General features: G+C 33.9%; 1 long non-coding RNA gene across 10 annotated transcripts; it reads left to right on the top strand.

Moving 5' to 3' along the window:
• Nucleotides 1–683: 683 nt before the first annotated feature.
• On the top strand, nt 684–7,931 carry LOC128213906 (uncharacterized). Of its 10 annotated transcripts, none has more exons than XR_008257817.1 (8): nt 689–946; nt 1,054–1,120; nt 1,781–1,819; nt 2,183–2,270; nt 4,052–4,134; nt 4,525–4,646; nt 5,033–5,145; nt 7,764–7,931. It is a non-coding gene; the product is annotated as an uncharacterized LOC128213906 (long non-coding RNA). The 10 variants fall into 10 exon arrangements; XR_008257819.1 differs by having other exon boundaries at nt 768–782; XR_008257814.1 differs by having other exon boundaries at nt 684–946; nt 1,781–2,270.
• Nucleotides 7,932–9,256: the final 1,325 nt, after the last annotated feature.

Genomic DNA, 9,256 nt, shown 5'->3' with positions numbered 1-9,256 from the left:
CACTAATACATTTCTCATTTGTTTCACTTTTCATTTTTCCCATTACTTTTTTGTTGAAGTCACTATATAAAAAATGATCTTTAGGGAAATCTGAAGTGTCAAACAAATGTGAATAGGCCAACATATCTTGGAAAATGTCCGGTGTTGTACATGATACTAAAAATGAATCTGTGTCCGTTAATTCTAGCTCAACGTTGCTACCATACACATTTTTCAAATGATTATAATAAAAATCGTACATGGTATATTTTGACAAATCAAGGATACTCATTCCAACAAAAATTGGTTTATTTAATTTAATTTTATTTAATTTTTGCGACTTAATTCAACACCAACATGGTCTTCAGAAAAAATCCGGTGCATCTTATAAGTGGGTTTGGATGACACCTTCTGTAGTCGTTTTTCTGTAGTCGTTTTTCTGTATGAACAAGTTCTACGGACCGATGCTTCCGAAGATTTTCCATGGTTTTTCCTGAAAGTAAACAAAATTTTTGGTAAGTAACTTTTCATCATGTTAATCTTTACTCTGAACTGCTCAATATATGTTTTTATGATGGTATCCGTCGTTATCTTAGATACCTGTGTTTTGGATGAGGGATATGAAAATGGGACCGAAAAATACACTTTTTACTTGCCGGTAGTTAGTTTTGGTCAGTTTTACTTTAGGTTCCTAATTGTACATGAGCACTTGTAAGCGTTTGATTGAAGATGAATGAAATACCAAAAAGTGAAACTACGCCTGACAATTATTGAACAGTTGTTTTTGTAGATAAGTATTAGTGGTATGGAAGTGACAATAAATAAATTGTATAAATTACATACGGGCAGATCATACAAAAATGATAACAATGTTATAAATTAACACGAACCCCCCAAAAAAACAAAAAAAAACAACAACAACCTTACCGAAGACCGAGTTGTTCATGAGTTTGAAGAAGTTCTTCTCGTAAGCAGTCTTGGCTTGTTGTCGCATTTTGGTGTTGAACTCAACGTAGGGTTTCATGAAAGCCTCTTGTTGGAACTCTAATACTTTATGTATTTTTTCAATTTTAGACCGAGTTGGAGATACAGTTGCAGGTTGCGATAGTGAAGTACATAATTCTGTTTGTTTTCTAAAGTGGTGAGTAATTTTTCCACCTTTGCTCTGGGTGGAAGTTCCTCACTGTTGTGTAAATGTTTCAACACATGTTGAGCATAAGGAGATAATTTTTCATTGGGTGTGAATTTACGTTCCGGAGCTAATGGGTAGTCGTTATGACTGTCATGTAAATGTTTTGGATATTCTAGATCTACTTCTAGAATATACCCCTTAGATCCATCCTCTGGTATTTTTTCAGGTTCAAAAGTATCAATTTCTTCCTTCTGTAAAAACTTAAAGAATGTTACTAACTCGGAAACTCAATAGTAAATGAACTAGTTTGTCAAATGTTTTGGTGGGAAAATATTCCACCAAAATGTGAATTTGGCGGGAAAAAAGTTCGCCAAACATTTGAATTTTAAACATTTGAATTTCAAATACTATAGGGAATCCATTTCAATTTGTTAATTATCTTTGTTTTTCCCCTTTTGTTTTGTTTTGACTTTATTTCTTTGAGATTCTCATTTTTTTTCTTATTTTTTTTAGGTTTTTCAAAAAACTTGTTTAAACGTTTCACGACTAGTCTTTTCTGTAAATTTCCGTCATTTTGAATTGATTTTTTCTGTAACTTCCCGCCATTTTGAGTCAACCTTTTCTGTGAATTCTTACCATTTTGTTGTAATACCATGTTATTGTTTTTAGAAGGTTGACTGTTTTGTAAACTTCCATCACATTTAGAGAGTAAGTATTCATACTTTGATTTAGGAATTAACACTAATTCTTGAGCCATGATTCACTGGGTTTAATTAACGCTAAAAACTGTTTGAAATATTTTAACAGAATGGCTTTCCTCGTTTTTTGAGAGAGTCTTTTGGATATTACTTTACGTATGACATGTCTATATCGTTTCAAGTTCTTTTTATCCTTTTCTGGAATGACAAGATTTCCCCTGATAGCATTGTAAATCACCTCTATAAGTGCAGCCAATTGAGATTTTGTTAAGTTTTTTATCAACATTTTTTGTTGTTTTTCATTGGTGTTGATCATAAATTTTAAAAAATGTCTCTCCTTCTGTAGTTTATCTTCCATTTTTCTCCTTTTCAGGTAGAAATACAATGGGGGTTTGATGTGGAAAGATGTCTGTACGAAGTTTATATAACGGGTTAGAATGTGGACTTACATCCACCAGAAGGTAACTATATTTCTTGTTTGTGGCTTTTCTATAGGCATCCATAAAATAATGCGTTTCACCGGGAAACATTTGTTTGGCTAATGCTTGAATTTGTAATTTATCTCTCTGATTGTTAAACAACACAAAATAATGACTGTTTAGACTAATAGTTCGAAAATATTTTCCTCCTGTAAATAAATTTTGCACTACGAAAAAGACTGAAAAATTATGGTGATGACTATAAATGGTGAATAAGTTGACAATATCTACACTTTGTGAAGCTTTTTGTGCTAAATCATCAATCACTAATATTTTGAAGTCAGTTTCCATAGTCCACATGTCCATATCGTCTTTAGTTGGTAAACCTTCAAAAAATTCAATATTTTCCACATGTTCTTTCATATCATCAAATAAGGATTGATAGGTAGAATAACAATATATAATCTTTTTCGGAATCATGGTAAACATAGAGTTTGCATTTTTAAACAACTCAAATAGAAAGGTTGACTTTCCACTTCCACTTGTTCCTGCCACAATACAAGTGGCAGGGCATTCAAATTTAATTAATGCATCCAACATGATCTACACTTGTTGATAACAGAGAACACAATAAATAGAATACAAACAAAAACCATTTAAATACACTACTTTATTAGTGATCTACATGTTTGGTTTTTGAAACAACCATTTTGCAAACAATATGGAAACATATTTCTAACGAAGTTATATACAAGTAAATCATTACAGTCATAATCATTGAAAAAACTATGTACAATGTCATAAAAAGATACACCATTTGTTCGTTGTAGTAAGAAAAACAAACAATACATCCCACAAACATCACTGTAATTACTTTGTAGCTGTCTCGAATTTGTGATAACAGTTGAAAAATAAGAAGCATATTTCAGAAAATAAGTGTTAAAATAGTCAATTGGTTTCCCATAACTGTCAAAATATTCGATAGTGGTTGAATTTGGGAAGTAAAATGTACACCAATGTCTTCCTTCCATGAAATGATTGTCTGTATTGGCAATAAAACCACATGGAAATACCAAGTCGTTTGGTAGTTGATCAGCCGCAAACACCCCCAAAATTGTTTTTTGCAACATTGGATCACAGTCTATACAACACTGAAGCTGTGATGTATTCATTCTGTTATTATGTCTCTCTGAGCGTTAATTTGAAAAAATCCAGGAGAACTATTATACACAATACAGCTTGTTGCGGTAGATAAAGCCGTTCCAAATTGAACCTCTAATCGCACATTTCCTGTTTTTATTAGAGATAGAAATGCTTCATCAGAAAACTTTGGCTCTAATTGAAATGTAAAAATACAGGATGTGCGTGCAAAGTCTTCTCTGTTTATATCAAGTCCAGCATCTTTATTCCACATTCCATTTGTTAGAAACATATTTGCGTATACTCTCATAAAACTTTCTCCATTTAAATTATTAAAATTTGTTTTTAGTGGATTACCCCACACTGGAACCCCATCAGCATAAAGGCAAATACTCCTAATGTCACAGTTTAGGAAATGAAATGGATTTGATTTATAATCTCCCGAAATTGCTGCTGATCTGACAAAGGCTACGACAATTGTATTTGGTTTTTGTCCTTGAAATAAGTTATCCCACGTAAACACCGTACTACCTGCAGCAATGGTTTGTAACCGACATTCAAGTCTATCAAATGGATACTTTGCTGTGTTGATCTTTAACATCTCAGAGTGAGCAACAATGAGAGCTGGATTGACTCTAACTTTTTTTACTAAAAGATAACTATCTGTAATGTTTACTTTATAGCTTGGGGATGTCTCGCCAGAACTTAGACAGAATGCTGGAGAACTACGATACAACTTCACATTAACATCCACTTGGTTTAACAGGTACCGTTTAATAGTAAATAAACTGTGATATATAGGCCCTTGCAACTCTAAAGTTTTTGATTTTGTTATATATTTTGACCGTAAAAACAATCCATTGTTTGCTCCACTAGGATCACAGTCTTCTGGGTGATCATTGTCATCTTTTATGAATAGTTGAGAAGACAATTGAGAAAATGAAGCATCTTTTCCATTACATAGTAAAGTATTAAACATGGCTATATATGGATTGTAATTAGATGATATAACCGCCTTGTTTTGTAGAGTCACTTCTATAATTGAAAATAATGCCTGCAAGAACAAATTCACAGGTCCCACCTTCTCACCCGATTTTAAGTTAGATCCATCTGGATTAGTTACTTTTAGTTTCACACATAACTGTGTATCTTTCAGATCGAGATAGTCCATCGAATTCTGACCACTGATTTGAAACTCAATGGGAGTATCATCCGACACTTGGGATATTGGACGAATCTCTTGATAATGGACATCATTCACCGCAACTTGTGTAGGAGGTAAGTCAAATAGTAGTAATTCATTCGGAACACCTTCAGAAAATCCGTCTTTTGTGAAATAAGACATTTTATGAACCAAATATATCCCACGTTGTTATAGATTTCTTCGAATTATTTCTCGCTTTCTTATCAATTTTCCATTTATTGTCCACTTTTTTGCTTGCTTTTACACCTTTTCTTGATTTTTGATTGTTTTTTACAGGTTTATTTTCAGTTTGTTTATTTTTTCTTGTAGACTTCTGTCCTTTTTTCGGTTTAGTTTGTTTACTCCTGTTTCTGAACTGTTTTTTTCTCGCGCTGTTTACACGATGTGTTACTTCTGAAGGTTTGGATAATTTATGAACAAGGGTTGACATTTCTGAAGTATTTAAACCATCTCGTTTCAGCTCACTTTTCGCCTGGTTTACTGTCTGTTCCGATGGGGAAACTGTGCTGATTGTCATACCATTACTTCCCATCTTCGACTTGTGTGGAATGGCAAATCCCCTCCCAACTTGAGGTTTGTTATTTTTGAAATAGTCTATCCACATTTGTGGGTTCGGTACATACAACTTAGATTGATTCATATTTGGGGTAAAATGGATATCGCTTAAAATGAAGTGTGAGATGCACTGGTGAACTTACGAATGAAGCATACTCGTTTTCCACAGTTTTTATACTGAAATCAATCTCTTGGAATTCTGATCGGTTTAAGGGTAAATAAAAAGGAGATTCTAACACATAATTCCAACCATTTTCTTCGTTTTTCTCTATTCTTCTCAATAAGGGACGTTCACCTCCGTCAACAACGCTTTCTTTGCAAACGTTTGAGTAAATAAATAAGGTATTATCTACAGTTTTTCTTCTTGCTTTAGGATCAGTTTTTATACTTATTTCACACAAAGCAACCTTCCAGTAACCATTAAAAGATAGAGGTAATTTTAACTGCACTTTGAAGTTATAGGGTTTGTTCTCGGTGAAGATGTGATTACTTTCACTGTCTCTCACAAACACATATCGTTCCATTATTATTGTTCTTGAACTTGATCTGCATCAATCCAGCTATCAAATGATTTTGGAAATCCTTCCCATCGAACAAAATACTCTAATTTCCCTTTGACTTTTCTCTTTTTTAAAACTTTATCAACATACCAAAGACTGTCTGCATCTTTATCAACAGGAATTATTTCATTTTGATTCACATAACCTGATATTGGTTCTTTATTCAAGTCTATGATCTTATACAATGGAAAACCTTGTTTGAAAATCTTGCTCTTTATTTTAAAAACTTCTGTAGTATATTGTTGTTGATAAGCTCTTCTAAAGGGATGTTTCGTGTAACTTAATCTAACCAAATCACCAATTTTATATTTAAAGCGAGGAGGCGTTTTGGGGAATTTTTTAGGTTTTAGATACATTTTACTCCAAAGTTGTGTCTCGTTTTTCTTTGTAACATCACTTGGTGCTAATCCATCCAAACTCCGATGAGGGGAATTATTGTAACTATTTACAATATCTTGAAGGTGATCTATATATCTATAATTTCGCTGATATCTTAACATTCTAAATATCATACCACGAAGGGTACGAATGACTCGCTCTGCATAGTTTGCTTTAGCGGTGCTTTGTGTATTAAACAAGTAAACTCTCTTCTTTTGCATAAACGCTTTTAATTCACGATTGATAAATTCAGAACCTCGGTCCGTTCTTAACTTTTTAAACTTATGAACACTAAGAATATCCTTGATTGCTAACAATACCGTGTTAGATTTTTTATTAACTAAGGGTCGAACGGATAGAAAACGTGAAAATATATCTATAACAATGAGTAGGTATTTAACTCCATCATTGTATTTAGCAATGTTATCAACTGCCATTAAATCCATATCACCCTGATCGTTCATACCCGCCACTTCAACACGTGGTCTTTTATATGTATGTCTCGCCTGACGTTGAATGGCATACGAATCTTGATTGTTGAGCCATTTCTGTATGAAATAAGTAGTAAATACTCTTGGATAGTTTTGGTTTAATATCCTGTGTAACTTTTTTGCACCCAAAAAGCTGCCTGCGTTTTTAGAATCGAAATAATATTGTGATAGGATATGTTCCTTCTGCGTTTTTTCCATGATTAAACATGATCATCGTTGTTAGTAGTTTATATTATGGGACACATGGGTTGTTAATTAAACTAAAGCAAGGAAATGAAAACATGTATAGATATAAATACATTTATTTGAAACTAAACATGTATAAAATAAGTCAGCATATGATCATACAAGCATATACATACAATGACGTACATGTACATAAAGTGAATTAAATATTTATTTGAAACATGCAAAAAGGAAATTCGTGAAGTAATAAATATAACAAATCATTTTACGCCACACAATGCCAGAGTTCTTAATTTCTCATGAATTCTTTTTTTGAAGAAAAATGCAGTAAAACACATACAACATTGCATAATATGTCCATTTTGTTGTGTTGTAAATATTCTTTTGCTCAACGTGATGGACGAAACAGTCGATCTTCAATGCGATTGATTGTCAACACCATTCTTTTCATTTTTTCACACCACCGCTCGGTTTTCATTATCTGCAGATAGTCATTGCTCTCTAGCAAATGTTTGTGTAAATCAATCATTTCAGAGGAAATGTTTGAAATGCGCACAATTTCTTCCCAACTTTGTAGTATATTTTTTTCATTAACTGCGTTTAGCATGTCACTAAAGTAACGTTCTATTTTATACTCATCATCATCAGGGTCTGTATCCATGATACAATCGTGATCTTTTTGAGATGGGAGATCCATCTGGCAACCATAGCAAAGTTGTCTAGTCACCATACCCATAACCTCACACAGTGCCTTCGCATAGACAAAGTCAAAGTATGAATTCATTAGCGCGACACTTGTAGAAACTGGAGTATAAATGTCTGTAGTGCCCATAACATTCGTTTTGGAGTCACAATGTTCATTTTCATAAATATCTTGAGATAGTTCACTGCAATCCATGTTAAGTTTTTCTGCTGCGATATGATCACACCAAATGTCGATGAAACACTGAATGTTTGTGCTGTGTTGTATGTCTTTTATAGTTACATATGATAACGGAAAAATTCAAATTTGAATTTTCAGATCATCCGGGGATATCGCCATATTGAAAACCCGCCAGAGGTTCGGTCCACGTCCATGGTGCTCGGGATGAGTCATTGGAGGACGAAGATCGGGTGTCCTTATGCTGCCATGAAATGTCGTTTTTATGATGTCCAATTATGTTCAAAAATAAACAACTTGGAGAATGTGTTTTATGTTCTAACAACGACTCGTCTCCTTTCTGCCACTGATGTAATCGCAAACCGCAAGAAAAACACTCTACTGTGTCATTTCTGCCAGTATAATAAAATCCTGCTGAAGATAATTGGAACTTGTTTGGTTCTATTTGAGGTGGCCACATGTCGAACGTTTTAAGTCTGTCTTGAAAGAATAGCATGCTTGGAGAACTATATTCAAACTCTAATAGTTTTGAAGTTGTCATTTCGACTGTCCGTGTAAGAATGAAGCCAATAACTGAACACTTTCCTTCATATCACAGAGAGTTTCAAAAATTTCAAATGGTAATTGAAAACTTTGGTGACCCTTTTTAAATATTATTTTAATGCGTCGCTGTCTCTCTTTCACAACTATGACAAATTTGTCACCAAGTGTGCATGTAATTTCCCTTCTTATTGGTAACCAAGAGACATTTTCAAAACCAAAACCTCTCAAATATGTCTGCAACTCGTTAGAAAAACGTATCTGAGCTTGAGCCATTTTTTGTATTTTTTAAACACTTTAGACAACTGTTAAAGCACAGACTTACAATATCCAATTTGTTCGGTTTGTTATATACCACTATTGACAATCCAAAAAAAAAATGTCTTGGACGTTGATTATTCTCGTACTATGGGCTCGTCTTTAAGTCCTGTATATGCGGTTAAAAAGGGAATGAATTTACATCTATCCGGATATTCTTCAATCTCTTGATGGCTATTGTTCTGATCAACTATGGTTTGAAAATTGTTAGTTTGTCTTAAAAGAGTTACCATTTTCTGATGACTCTCCTTAACCCACAAATATATACAACGAGCTTCACTATCGTTCCAGGGTAACATATTACCATTCTCATCCCAAAAGGAATCAAACATTCTCCTGTTTGAGTCATATGGTGTCAAATTATAACTCATATTAGCCGGTAAAACAATGGCTGCCAACTTCAATCGCAAAAAGATTAATACTGATAATCAATGGAGACCCAGTTAAACAATGACCCTCTTGGATTTTAAACAATGGTTAAACATAACCGCTAAAAGCGGGAAATCGGCAAATATGACCGCTAACGCGCGAAATCGCTAAATATGGCCGCGAAAGTCAATTTCAAACTTGCGCATGCGTAAACAATGGAACCACCGACAGAACCACCGCACCACCAAACAAAATGGCCGCGAAAGTCAATTTCAAACTTGCGCATGCGTAAACAATGGAACCACCGACAAAACCACCAAACCACCAAACAAAATGGCCGCGAAATACCAATTATTATACTACTAAGGGGCCAACATATCCACCATTTTTGTTAAAGTCCCGGTGGC

Source organism: Mya arenaria, chromosome 13 (genome assembly GCF_026914265.1).
Source record: "Mya arenaria isolate MELC-2E11 chromosome 13, ASM2691426v1".
NCBI lineage: Eukaryota > Metazoa > Mollusca > Bivalvia > Myida > Myidae > Mya > Mya arenaria.
Note: the sequence above shows the minus strand (reverse complement) of the source record. Positions and strands in the feature narration are given on the sequence as shown.